The 14,482-nt window shown below is 35.7% G+C and overlaps 1 non-coding gene across 1 annotated transcript; it reads left to right on the top strand.

Annotated features, from left to right (window-relative positions):
- Nucleotides 1-13,985: 13,985 nt before the first annotated feature.
- On the top strand, nucleotides 13,986-14,059 carry TRNAI-AAU. The gene has a single exon. It is a non-coding gene; the product is annotated as a tRNA-Ile (tRNA).
- Nucleotides 14,060-14,482: the final 423 nt, after the last annotated feature.

Genomic DNA, 14,482 nt, shown 5'->3' with positions numbered 1-14,482 from the left:
ACCACTTCAACTAGTGACTCGAGTGTCTATTTAACTCCATTATTGGCATATGTGTATTTCATTTACACGTTCAAATAAATAATTTAATTAAAAATTAAATTGTTTGGGGGAAAAAATGTTTAGTGGGAATGTGGGATATGTGTATTTCATTTACACGTTTAAAGAAATAATTTAATTATTTGGAAAGAAAAAAATGTCGTTAATCCCCCATGCTCACTTGTGTAACTATAAACTGACACCGCGTTGCTCCCTCTACATGAAGCGCGTATGTTGAACCTACACACGAGGCAGGTTTCAAAAACCACGAAATCATGGTCACAGTCCACTGCCCCCACAACCACACTCTCTCACACAAACTCTCTCTCACGTTGACACGTGATCCCAGCAGTGGGATTATATAATTAATAAAAATAAATAAAAAGTGGCTTCTTCTCTATCGACATCCATGACCCCATTTGTTTGCGACAACCACATTCAAAAATCCAATCGATCAATTATTTTATCTAATCAAGAAAAATAAATTATTTTATCTCTTAATTTCTTTGGCTAACAATATTACTATTTATTAAATAACATTTAGTCAGTCCAAGTACAATTCCTAAGCACCTCAATAGTTCCTCCTTTGAAAAATCCAAAGTCTAGAAACTTCTCTTCGTGTTGGATTTGTCTACTCAAAATGTTGTTTATGTGAAGACTAATATCTCATATTAGATTTGACATTACTCAATCGTGTGGTATATAAATAAAAGGTTTTCACATCTCATACAACGATAAGTGCCTAAGAATCAATAGTCATGAAGACCCATGAAAAACACATCCGTGTGGGACCATTATCTAGATCGAACAATATCCTTAATGTGTTTGGATATGAATTTCCAACCTTTTATACAATAAGACCGACCTTAACGGGTCTGCAAGTTAATAACATAATATCTAAATTTAATTATAAATCTACAAAAAAAAGAAATTGAAGGAGAAAGAGTAATGAGTTGAATCTAATGGTTGAGATTGGCCTCCCAAAAAATGGATGATATTGATGCATGCCGTGCATGCAAAGTTGGCTGATTTTGTACATTCGTTTGCCTTTTTTTGTTTTTTGGGTCCGTGAACAATCGCAAGACATTGTCGGGGGGACACTGGATTTAGAAAGCATGAAAACGATATATATAATATGGCCTCTATAATTAAGTTGATTTATAGGAAACCTAATTTCAATGTAATTCATATGCAAAAGATGGCTATTGTCTTTTTGTTTTTATATATATGAGTGAGGATGTATGCCCTTAATATTAGTAATTTGTTCAAATCCAATGGCTTAAAAGTAAACATCAGTAAGTTCTATAAAATAAAGATGTACTTACTGACAAATTCTTGTGTATATATATATATGGATTGTCTGATTAACTCATATATATATACATGTGGACTATTATGGATATCTTATTAATGATTTAATTACTTTGTAGAGGGGGCAACTGAAAGTTAGGTGTCCTTATTATACACAGCATTTGCATGCCCATCTGGTCATTTGTCATTTCTCGAAAGCAAATCTCTTGTATACAGATTTTTATCTCTTCTAAACAGCACAACACAACACAACAAATCTCTCTCTCTCCCCGTTAGTTAGTTAATGATAAGGGACTACTTACGATATCCAATCACCAACTTACACATTTGTCCACCGTTTGTACTTTTATATATTTTAAATATTTGATTATTATAGAAAAAAGCTTGCTAACCCAAGCTAGTGTCATCCATGACTCTAAATCAACAGCAAGTGCGGATTTTTATTAATTATTTATCGTATCAATTATACTACTAATTAAACTGTTTGAATGAAGAACCTTGTCCTTGTATTTTGTTTGGTACATTCTAATATTTATTAATTCAGCAGCCACATGCCCATTAATATATATATATACCCACATATATCCCTAGCTATAGCTAGTGTGGTTTTCGGCGATAATGTTGAGCATAATATATCAAACTTCAACTTATAGTGGAGCACCTTCATTCAATTATTTAGATTTTACCATTAATTGGGAATTTGTAGGTGAACATATATATATATAGTGAGTTAATTAAAATTTTAATATAGGTAGTTAAAAGTTAGTTATTAATATAAAGATTCTTATTCAACACCTAAAATGCCTTTTTCTATAGAGACTAAGGGCATGTTTGGTTACAGTTTTCAAAACTATTTTCTGTTTTTAAAAATTCAAATGGGATTTAAAAATCATTTGGGTAAGTGTTTTTAGAAATTATTCTGTAAAATTGAAAACCATTTTTGGTTTTCAAAAACCAAAACTAATATTTGATGTTTTCTAACATTCTTTTCTCTTTCCTCTTTCTCCGTACAAAATCCTCTGTCAAACGAATTTTGTTTTCATCATTATTTTTTAAAATTGTTTTCAAAATCTAAACTTAAAATAAATTTTTGGAAACAAAAAAAAAAAAGCATTTCCAAACACACCCTAAGACTCTTGACTGACTTAAAACCTGTACACTAAAGTTGTACAAGTGCTCTCTCGGGGTGCATTAAATGTGGTGATTAGTATATCAGTATAGCACAACAACTTGCTTGACTTGACCAGTGACCACTTGGGTGACGAGTCTGTCTTTAGTACCAAATCGTATGGACTTGAGAAGTCCTGAGTTTAATCTCAGAGCAATATTCTTGTGATCACACATTGGGTTTTGACCCTTTATCCTATCGTCAGGTAGGAAACTTCTGTGTGTGTAAGTCGGATAACTTGAGTTTAGGCTCACATCGGATACTTAAAGGGTAAACTTGTATATTGTCGTTTTCAGTAAAAAAAAAGACTTGTTTAACTTGATTGTAACTATAGCTTCAATAATGCATATATATAGCCACTAATCTTCAAGTTTATATGAGTATAATTACGTAACTATTTATGCTTCCGGTTCCAGCCCTTGATCCATATACATATCCTGTTGTTCGTAGTGAAACTTTGAACGTGGAGAGCTTGATGTGATTGATCATTGATGGACAGTCTTTCACATGTTCGGTTTTACTGCATGAGAGTTTCCGAGAAAATTCCATCTAAGAGGAAAGAATTTCCAATCATAGACAGGGACAAGACTATAACGAACGAATTGATGAATAATAATAAAGAAAATACCTTCTTCTTTTTTCGTAAGTTAATTATTAATAGTCAATTTTGGAATGCATGTAACAATGTTAGTTATTACTTCAACCAATTTGGTGATAGCTTAATTGGTGAATTTTTATGGAGTCAAACAAATATGAACTAAGTTAGCTTTTTATTGGGAGCAATATTATTATGGCCACGCGCTGAGTTTTGACCCAACTTATCATGTCTTTAGATGAGAAAGATCTATACACGCGGCCTAACGACTTGAGTTTAGGCTCATATCGGATGTTCAAAGGGTAAACTTGTATGAAAGAAGTGAACATCTATCTCTCTTAATTGCTGTTGCTGCCGATGTCTCCAGCACCTCTCGACACCACCTTCGCCGCAGCTCCTAATTCAACCTCCCATAGGAGCAAATCAAAAGCTCCTCTGCACTGCCATCCCTGTCCTTATTTACCGTGATTGCGTCACGGCCACTACAACCGCATATAGAAAGGGTAGTCATAAGGGCATTCTCGTCTCTTCAATTAATGTCTTGGACAAAAGTGAAAAATGGTTGATTTTTTTTTTTGAGAATTGTCCATTTATGAACCATTTTGAAAGGATCATATTATGGTTCCAAAATTGCCTCCATTTTTACACCCGAAAATTGTTGTTTGATAGACCAAGACAATATATTTTGTCTCAAAATTGTGTCAGTACAATATATTGTCCCTCAAAAAGTGTCAGCCAAAGAGGCACGTACTAATTAATTGAAAACAGTTGGACTAGTTATAAACTAGAAAAGCTGCTTTTTTGAGTGCCATTTACTGCCATTGCAAGCTGCACTGAGTTGGTCGCATTATGTGGAGTACAAACTGATGATCGACTAATCAAATCCAGCATAAGAAAGTGAAACATTTATTTCCGGAAATACAAAACATGCATGGGTCCGCACCCATATATATATATATCAGTTGACAGACTGTGCAGGTGTGTGTACGTACTTTACTTAGTGGCATTCATAGCTCAACTAGGTTATACAACTTGCAATACAATTTGGTTCTCTGGTCTCTACTTGTTCATCAATTCGATCAACAACAACAACAACATCGAAAGCATTAAAGGCCTCTGGAGAGCACTACTAGCTAGACATGTTAAATCACACAATCCAACTTGTAAGAAAAAAATGAAGAGACTATTCATAATTGAGGGGCCATTTGTATGGGATTGATGTTCTCACACAGTGTGCGACAATGACAAACCACCAAGTTGCTCCATATAGGCATATACATATACTTGGTTGCAATAACCCTAAATCCTCATATGATGGTTGCTTGGTGCCCAGATGTTCGATTTTGAATTTAAATTATGAGAGGATGGTTTGGATGCTGTTTTGTGAATGTTGGCATAGTAGGGTCCCTTGCGTCCTCTGAAAGACTGAAACTGACCTCCTCAGTCCTTTGGAAACTCGTACCACAAAAAATAAAATAATTAGGGTGTATTTTGGCTTACTCAAGATTAATTAGAACATTCTTAATTTCGATACATATACATATATGTGTGTGTGTGACGAAATGAAATTTAATAACTAAAGGTGATCTCACATGGTTGCCACTCAATTATGTTTGGTTTGGAAGCAGTATGGGGCCGCCGATCATGGTCAGCACATGAACTATTTATGATATATGCACTGAAGATTTAGTTGTTAATCATGGAGTGGTAGTTGGTTTGCCATTAATTAGCAAAGTCAGAATCGGTTGTTAATCATGATTAATGTTGTTATGTTAGAGCTTTTAATAGTATTTATTCTCAAATAGTGTCTTTGAATTAACGAGAACCACGAGTAGCTCAGATGACACTCATGTGTGTGATATCTCATAAAGGTATCGAGTTCGAGCCTCCCATCCACTTCCCTGTAGGTCTGTATTCAAAAAAGTATCTTTGACTAAATTTATTCACTAAACACGAGAATTAACAACTTAAGCTAATAGAACTGCCGTTAAGAAAAAGCAGCAGAAAGTATATGATCCTCGACAACATCACATGTTCGGCAGTTAGATACAGTTGGTTTCAATCCCTCCAATAATATATACACACCAACAGTATTTGTTCTGTCAATATCAGAACCTAATTACTTGCTTCACATTTATTACACATCATACTTAATCCGGCCGATATATACGGTATCTTCACCAGTGTCATGGCTTCTCTAATGTACTTGAATCTTTCCCTTCTGTCGTGTCTTTCTCTTCTCCAGTGTTAGTGCTTTTTTTGTTAAGGTTATTGGTGGTTGTAAGAGGAGATGAGTTGTTGTCCCATGTAATTTCTATTCTTTCTAATAAATTCTGATTTATCAAAAAAAAATAAAATACAGTATCTTCACTAAACAGATCCATGCTTAATTAGTTTGGCATTGTTGAATTAAAAAAGACTCACCGATCGAGTAGCTAGCTACTCATTATGCACCTCACGTGCATGGAAAATTAATCGGCTTAATTGAAGAATTTCATTGGTCTATACTCCCACGTGGACACATGGTTGCACAGGTGTACAACCACATGTATGGTCCCTGCTGGGTAGAAAACCAACCAAATATACATCTCACTACAGCTGAACAATTATGTTTGTGTGCATACGGGTCTAACGGCTCGAGTTTACGTCTGTATCAGATATTCTAAAGATAAATTTGTATGATATATTTCACGGGTCATAAAAAAAATTTTTTTAACCTATTTGATGTAGATGTGAATACAAAAGCCAAATGCAGGTTAGATATCATATCAAGCAGCGAAGTTTATTGGAGAAAGAAAATAAATAAATAATTATTTAATTCATTTGGACGGTGAGGTATGATAATGTGGCTTACACGGTTCAAACAAAAAGAAAAAGAAAAGTTGGATCATTTTGACTAGAAAGGTTAGCTAGCTAGTCAGGTAAGATACATATCAAAGCAAATCTAAATTCACAAGCACTGTGGTTATATCCTAACCCTAACCCTAACCTTAGTTAATTAATCAAACTTACCTTTACTATTCTTAAAATTAAAGGAGCCTAACATGCACTATAGAGCTCTCCCAAGTGACTAACGTTTGTAAAATGGGATGCAAATCACGTGGTCCACTCTCGATCCACACACACACACACACACACACACACATATATATATATATATGTGTGTGTGTGTGTATATGTATATATTATAGTCAAAGAAATTCAATATATAAAATAAAATATGTTAGGAAACGGTGCGTTTTGTTTGTTTCTCAACGACGTCGTTTCCTCCTTCCTTCTTCTTCTTGTTTCAGACCGTTGTATGATAAGACTTGTACTGTGTTCATTCAAACCTAGATGACCGTTGGTCATCAGTCTTTCTCTTTCTGTATTTAACACAGTCTTGCTTGACTGTGTTTGATTATGCAATTGTATTACGAATGTTTTTATGCGCTCTCAATAACATCAGATTTCTTTCTTCAAAACCTTTGCTGTTCAGTTTATTTCATGGTATCGAAGCATATGGAGCTTCCAATAGTTCCACCTAACTCTTCGATCCTTGGCACTCCTTCAATTCTTGGTCCTCATGGTAAGTCCAGAGGCTTGGGAGTTCAAAACCAAAATCATTCTTCCCAAATTTTCAATATGCAGTCAGGGAATCATTCACAAAATCCTTTCAGAAACCCCTATTTTTTAACTCATTCTGATTTTAACTCCAGTTTGATTGCTATGACTCTTACTGGGGGCAATTACCATCTTTGGAGCAATCAGATGAGCACAGCCTTGAAGGCAAGGAACAAGATGGTGTTTGCTGATGGAACACTTGTAAAACCAGAGGAAGATGATCCGGCTTCTCAGGACTGGGAGCAATGCGACAGTCTTGTGAAGACTTGGATTACCAATTGTCTTTCTACCGATATCCTTATGAGTGTGTCAACATCAACAACATCATGTGAGCTGTGGAATGACCTGAAGAATCGTTACTCTTCTGCTAATCCTACGAGGGATTTTGAATTAGTAAGAGCTATATCCAACATTAAGCAAGGGGACTCCACTGTAACTGAGTACTATGCTAGGATAAAGACTTTATGGGATGAGCTGTACCAGTACAAGGTAGTACCTGCTTGCAAATGTGGAAAGTGTATTTGCAGTGTAGGGAGCACAGCTCTTGCACAGCAAAACAAAGAAAAGTTGTTACAGTTTCTAATGGGTCTTAATGACTCATTTGAACATGTAACCAACCAAATTCTGTTGATGGATCCACTGCCAGAAGTAAACAAAGCATTTGCTCAGGTGGGACAAGTTGAGAGAAAGCTCACAGTGAATCAAAATGTCAAGAAACAGCCAGCTGTCCAGAAAGAAGTTAATTCACAGGAGAGCATGGTGATGCAGGTTTCTGGCAAGAATACTCATAATTCAGGCAGGGATTTCAAAACTGGGAAAAGAAATGAGAAAGAGAAGTTTTTTTGCAAATATTGCAAGAAAACAAATCATAATGTGGACAAGTGCTGGAAGCTGGTGGGTTTTCCAGCAGATTATGAGCCAAGTAAGAGACCAAGGCAAGGCACAGGTGCAACTGGTTTTGGTGAAAAGAGGAGCATAAATCAGGTTGAATCAAATGTTCAAGCTCCTAACTTGCAGTTTTCAGGGGATCAGTGTCAACAATTACTGGCATATTTAAAGGCAAACATTTCTGGAACAGATTCTGCCAACTACACTGGTTCTGTATCTGCAGTAGGAGGTAATCTTTCATCTAATCATAACTGGATAATTGACACAGGGGCTACAGATCATATTGTGTGCATGCATCATTATTATCATACATATAGAAAGTTGAACAATGCATTCATAACATTACCTGATGGTAGGAGAATTCAAGTAGATTATATTGGAGAGGTTAAACTCAAAAATAATATTATGTTGACAGAAGTTTTATGTGTCAAAGGATTTCATTTTAACTTGATTTCTGCAAGTAAGTTAATGAAGAACAAGCATTATGCACTGATTTTTACCCAGGATTCATGTCAAATGCAGGATACAACCACATTGAGGAAGAATGGGATAGGAATCGTGCATAATGGATTGTACTTCTTACTTGAAGAATTAAAACCAGAAAAGAAAGATTTTGTGATGGTCAACTCTGTACAGAAGGAACCAATTTGGCATAGAAGATTAGGACACCCTTCTTCTAGAATCTCAGAGATGTTAGGATCTAATTTTGCTGAAGATTGTAAAAATTGTTCTGTTTGTGTCTTAGCCAAGATGAAAAGAAAATCCTTCTGTATTAGTGAAACTAAGAGTTTATCTACTTTTGATTTATTACATATTGACATTTGGGGTCCAAATAGTGTCTCTTCCATAGAAGGTTTCAAATATTTCTTGACTCTTGTGGATGACTTTTCTAGAGCTGTTTGGATTATCTTAATGAAAAGTAAATCTGAAGTAAGGAAACATATTGAGTATTTCAATACTTATGTTAAGACTCAATTTAACAAAAAGATTAAGGTCATCAGGAGTGATAATGGTTTGGAGTTCAATATGAATGATTTTTATAACATGGAAGGGATAATACATCAAACTACATGTCCTTACACACCCCAACAAAATGGAGTGGTAGAAAGAAAACATCAACATATCCTAAATGTAAGTAGAGCATTAAGAATTCAATCTGGAATTTCTGAATGTTACTGGAGTATTTGTGTTGTCACTGCTGCTTACTTGATCAACAGATTACCTTCTAGAGTTTTAGATAAAAGAAGTCCATATGAAATACTGTATGAAAATAAGCCAGATTACAATAACTTTAAGGTTTTTGGTTGTTTGTGTTATGCTAAGATCCTAAAACATCAGGAATCTAAATTTGATGATAGAGCCAGAAGGTGTGTTTTCATAGGCTATCCTTCAAACACAAAAGGATATAAATTAATGGATCTTGAGTCAAGAGAAACTTTTATGTCTAGAGATGTCATATTTCATGAAGATAGTTTTCCTTTTAAGGATATTGATATAGAAAGTACTCACACAGAAATGGAAAGAAATGATGAAGATATTGAGAATGATCTCAATTCAGAGAAAGAAATTCAAGGAAACAAAAGACAGAGAAAGACTCCTTCATATCTTAATGATTATGAATGTCATGTAGTGATTAATTCTGATAAATTGAATATGGCTGCTGATAATGCTGTTAATTCTGTTATTACTAGTACTGATAATCTATCTGTTAATGTACCTTATTCTGATGATCATAATCATTTTCTAGCTACTATAATATCTAACCAGGAACCTAAGAATTATCTAGAAGCCTCCAAATCAGTTCACTGGTGTGAGGCAATGGATAAAGAGATAAAGGCTTTAAATGAAAACAATACATGGACAATTGTCCAGCTGCCAAAAGACAGAAAGGCCATAGGTTCCAAATGGGTTTTTAAAACTAAATATAACCCTGATGGCTCTATTGAGAGACATAAAGCCAGACTTGTGGCTCAGGGTTACAGTCAAACCCTTGGGTTTGATTATCAGGAGACATTTTCTCCAGTAGTAAAGATGGTCACTGTAAGAATATTCTTAGCTTTGGCAGCTGCAAACAAATGGTTTGTTCATCATTTGGATGTGCATAATGCATTCCTTAATGGTGATTTACATGAAACTGTTTACATGAATATGCCTCCTGGATATGAAACTCATGGAAAAGGATATGTATGTAGGTTAAACAAATCTTTGTATGGTTTGAAACAAGCTTCTAGGCAATGGAACATAAAATGCAAAGATGCCTTATTGAAGTTTGGTTTTAAACAATCTAAATGTGATTATTCCTTGTTTATTTACACTAAGAATGGTTTTAAAGTTTTGTTGTTACTTTATGTGGATGATATGGCAATTGGTGGTGATAATATTACCTTGATTGAAGAAGTAAAGACATATATAGGAACATGTTTTAAAATTAAAGACTTAGGAAATCTAAAATATTTCTTAGGATTAGAAGTGGATTATACTAACTCTGGTATGACACTATGTCAAAAGAAATATATTTTGGATTTGTTTTGTGATGCAAATTTCAGGGACTGCAAACCTGTAAACTCTCCTATGGATATCAACACCAAGATAACCAGAACACAAGGAGAAGTCCTTGAAGATCCAATGATATATAGAAGGTTGATTGGCAAGCTAATGTACCTTACTCTTACAAGACCAGACATCAACTACACTGTCAACACTCTTAGCCAATTCATGAGGAGTCCCACAGACCAGCATTTAAAGGCAGCACATCGTGTTCTAAGATACCTCAAAGGGACAATGGATCAAGCCTTATATTTCTCTTCTACTCCAGATAGCAACATTCATGCCTTCTGTGATGCAGACTGGGGAGCTTGTGCAGATTCCAGAAGATCTGTTACAGGTTACAGTGTCATGCTTGGAAAAGCACTGGTTGCCTGGAAATCAAAGAAGCAACAAACTGTATCAAGGTCTTCTGCAGAGGCTGAATACAGGGCAATTGCCTCTGTCACTAGTGAATTAGTCTGGATCAATGCTCTTCTGAATGAGATGAAGATTAACAGAACCAGGCCCATTGCTCTTTTCTGTGACAGTAAATCAGCTATACATATTGCAACTAATCCTGTTTTTCATGAGAGAACCAAGCACATAGAGATAGACTTGCATTTTGTTCGAGAGAAGGTGGAGAAGAAATTGATTAATCTTCATCATGTTCGAACTACTCAACAAACTGCAGATATGTTTACAAAGCCAATGACAGTGGCACAATTGAGGTTCTTCATGGGCAAGCTTAACATGGTTTCTACTGATGTTAAGCTTGAAGGGGAGTGTTAGGAAACGGTGCGTTTTGTTTGTTTCTCAACGACGTCGTTTCCTCCTTCCTTCTTCTTCTTGTTTCAGACCGTTGTATGATAAGACTTGTACTGTGTTCATTCAAACCTAGATGACCGTTGGTCATCAGTCTTTCTCTTTCTGTATTTAACACAGTCTTGCTTGACTGTGTTTGATTATGCAATTGTATTACGAATGTTTTTATGCGCTCTCAATAACATCAGATTTCTTTCTTCAAAACCTTTGCTGTTCAGTTTATTTCAAAATATATTTTAGCTAGGTTGCCTAAATAACTGTCCCGACTCCTGACCCCCCTGGAAATAAAATATCAACTGTCAATTCCCACCTAACGCTCTCTAAGCCAGTTATGTTGCTGCTAGTGCTAATCCTGTTTTTGCATTACTTTTAAAAATCTTCAAGATTATTATTAGCTCGTGAAATCAAAATTGGCCCAATAATTGAGTTTGGTTACACATATATATGTTTGGTCTCGCACCTCTCCTTAGCTATGTCAATGTGCATGCACTCTAGCAAGAAGAGGTCTAAATCTTCTAGAAAATCTATTGTATTCTTGCCTAAGAAAGGTACAATAATTAGGTATAAAGGGTAGTGGTTCTTCTAACTAGACAAAAATGAAAAACTCATAAAGCCAGAGACTTTATTAAAGAAGGCGACAATGAAGAAGACAAATGTCTAAATGGGATATTATTATTATTATTTGTGTTACATTGTTGGCACATGACGTGCACATATAATTGTGTAAAGTAAAGGAGGAGAATACGAGGTGGTCGGATCGTTTGATCTCAACACATACACACACACATTGCACCTTTCACGTATAGGATATAAGGAAATCAATATATATATATATATATAGTACTATTATTGGGTCCTTAGAAGGAAAAAACTATTTGTACCATGGAATTGGAGTGTCTACAAAGTGGTGGTTATTTGTTTTAATTGCAAAACTAGGATTCCCACTAATTGTGGGAATATTTGGGTGCATTATGTGAATTTGATACAAGCACGCATTGATGTACATTTTGAGAGAGTTGTGCACGTTATTCCCTAGCACATACCCAAAAAAATCTTACACGCCTTTTTTTGTTTTTCTATTTCTTTGTTAAATAAGCACACATATACGTATGACTATTGAATACGTGTCCAAGTTCATGAACCAAATCAGTAAGTCGTCGTTATTGGGAAACATGTTGGTGGATTTTTCATATTGGCTTTTTCTTAAAAGTGATCATTGATACTCCAGTTAAAGTTAGGTCATTAGTTAAAATCAAACCCATTTGTGACTTCAGGTTCTCGAAATATTAAATACCAAATTATCTCACGTTTTCCCTCCTTTTTCCCATGAAAATTCAGCATTTTGTGGCTCAATAAGATGTTATCATATAAAAAAAAACTACTTTATGGGCTAAGCGCAAATGGTTACTATAGAGTACCCAAATTAGCAATAATATCAATTAAACTCTATCAATCCGATAATTATTGGAGCAAGCCTAGTTGGGAAATCCCTATTTTTGTCAACCTGATTAGTTAAGGTTATTCAATCACATATATAATTGTACCAAATCCACATATTAGAAACACTTCCTTCTACGAGGGGGAAAAATGTGTCATATGCATGGCCCATGCACCTAATACCTAATGTCACTCGATATATGCGATTGGAACGTATGTGACGATTTAAATGGTTTACAATTTCGACCGATCATATTGAGATCCAATTGGACGCGAGATTTCTGGAACAAGCCGGTTTGCACCAAATTCTTTTGTGTGTGCCAATTCATGCATCATTGCATCCACGTCAATAGATATATATGTATACATGTAACTTCATTGGCTTGCACATAATTTGGTAGGCGCGATCGAGACTTAGTCACAAACCACTAAAAACCCCACTTAAATTATAATATGCCAATGTAACCACCACCCGACGTGAGAGATGTCAAAATTTTGAGGCTTTAATGGTGATTGAAACTTATGTATCTACATCTATATATGTGTGTATACGTGCTCCATCTATGGAAGAAAATAGTGGTTTGGATGTGACTATGGTAATGTTATTCAAAATTTTCATGAGTCCCATCACACAAACTAAGCACAAGTTGGTGCTTACCTTTTTTCATTGCATTTGAAACCAATTAAACCATTGTCAAAGCCCACTACTACTTGTTTCTTGTCAACGGTTAGAAATTGATGAATTATTATCAATCACACATAATGAGAGAGGTTTTTTCTTTTTGTCTTGGTCTCGTTCAAATTTCAATTTGACTTTTGAGATTAAGTCCATAATTGGATATTAGAAAGTGATAGTGTACCCGCAAATTATGGTCACACACTCACACAGGTCCGATGGCTCTAACATTGGAAGTGATAGGAATCACAGTCATCCCAATGACTGACATGTCACTCTCTAGTTCAATCACTAGATTTTGTGAGCTCCTACATTTACATCAGGGCCTTTTATCTGCTGGGTATGTCTAGAAAAATAAAAGGCCCAATCCAGATCGTGACAGCCCACTATATTCCTCCAAGCCCGCTCTCAAGAGTGGACAAAGCTTGTCAGAATAAACCTTTGTCAGAATATGGTTTAGAAAAATGGATCGAAAAAGCATCTTAAAAGGTTCCAAAAGAGTCTCCAGGCCGGTTGTTCGCCGATTGAGCCGACTGTTGTGGTGGTTTAACTGTTGGACATTGTATGCATATTAGGTTTATTTTTTCTGAGTTATTGTATACAGATTAGGTTTAAACAATTAAACCACGAAATTGTAGCATTTGCTGGGTCCCCAGGTTGATAGGGGGCCATGACTCCTGAGACCAATGAATGGCTTGAACAGTTTAAACATCACTATTGCTTGCAGCTTGATTGTTAGACTTCCTTTGTGAGAAAAGAAAATGGTTAGGCCAACCCTATTGTCGCAGCCAACTAATATGAATTATACATCTAAAAGTACTGTTCCATAGTCTACTTCAGTAGTTTAGTCTGGTATGATACGTTTGTAATACTAACAAGATAAACTTTAGATAAATATAATAATATGAAAAATCTCGCCAACTGGCCTATTAGCTCAGCTGGTTAGAGCGTCGTGCTAATAACGCGAAGGTCGCAGGTTCGAGACCTGCATGGGCCATTTGATAACTTTTTTTATTTCATGGGCCTGGACCCTTAGCAACATGGGCCAGCCTGCAAACAGATCATCTAGGAGTCCAATTTGAATTCCGATGCACAATGACAATACCTGTACTTTTCATGGGCCTGGACTCTTAACAACATGGGCCAGCCTGCAAACAGATCATCTAGGTGTCCAATTTGAATTCCGATGCCCAATAACAATACCTGTAGGCTGGTGTCCAATTTGAATTCCGAGGCCCAATAACAGTACCTGTAGGGCCGTAGGCTGAGTGGCGAACTAAGTTCAGATTTCAGAAATCCGTTGAAGACCTGCATGGGCAATTTACTCTTTTTTTATTTTATGGGCCTTGGACCCTTAGCAACATGCGCCTGCCTGCAAACCCATAATCTAGGTGTCCAATTTGAAATCCTAGGCCCAATG

Source organism: Tripterygium wilfordii, chromosome 14 (assembly GCF_013401445.1).
Source record: "Tripterygium wilfordii isolate XIE 37 chromosome 14, ASM1340144v1, whole genome shotgun sequence".
In the NCBI taxonomy this organism is placed as follows: Eukaryota; Viridiplantae; Streptophyta; class Magnoliopsida; order Celastrales; family Celastraceae; genus Tripterygium; species Tripterygium wilfordii.
Note: the sequence above shows the minus strand (reverse complement) of the source record. Positions and strands in the feature narration are given on the sequence as shown.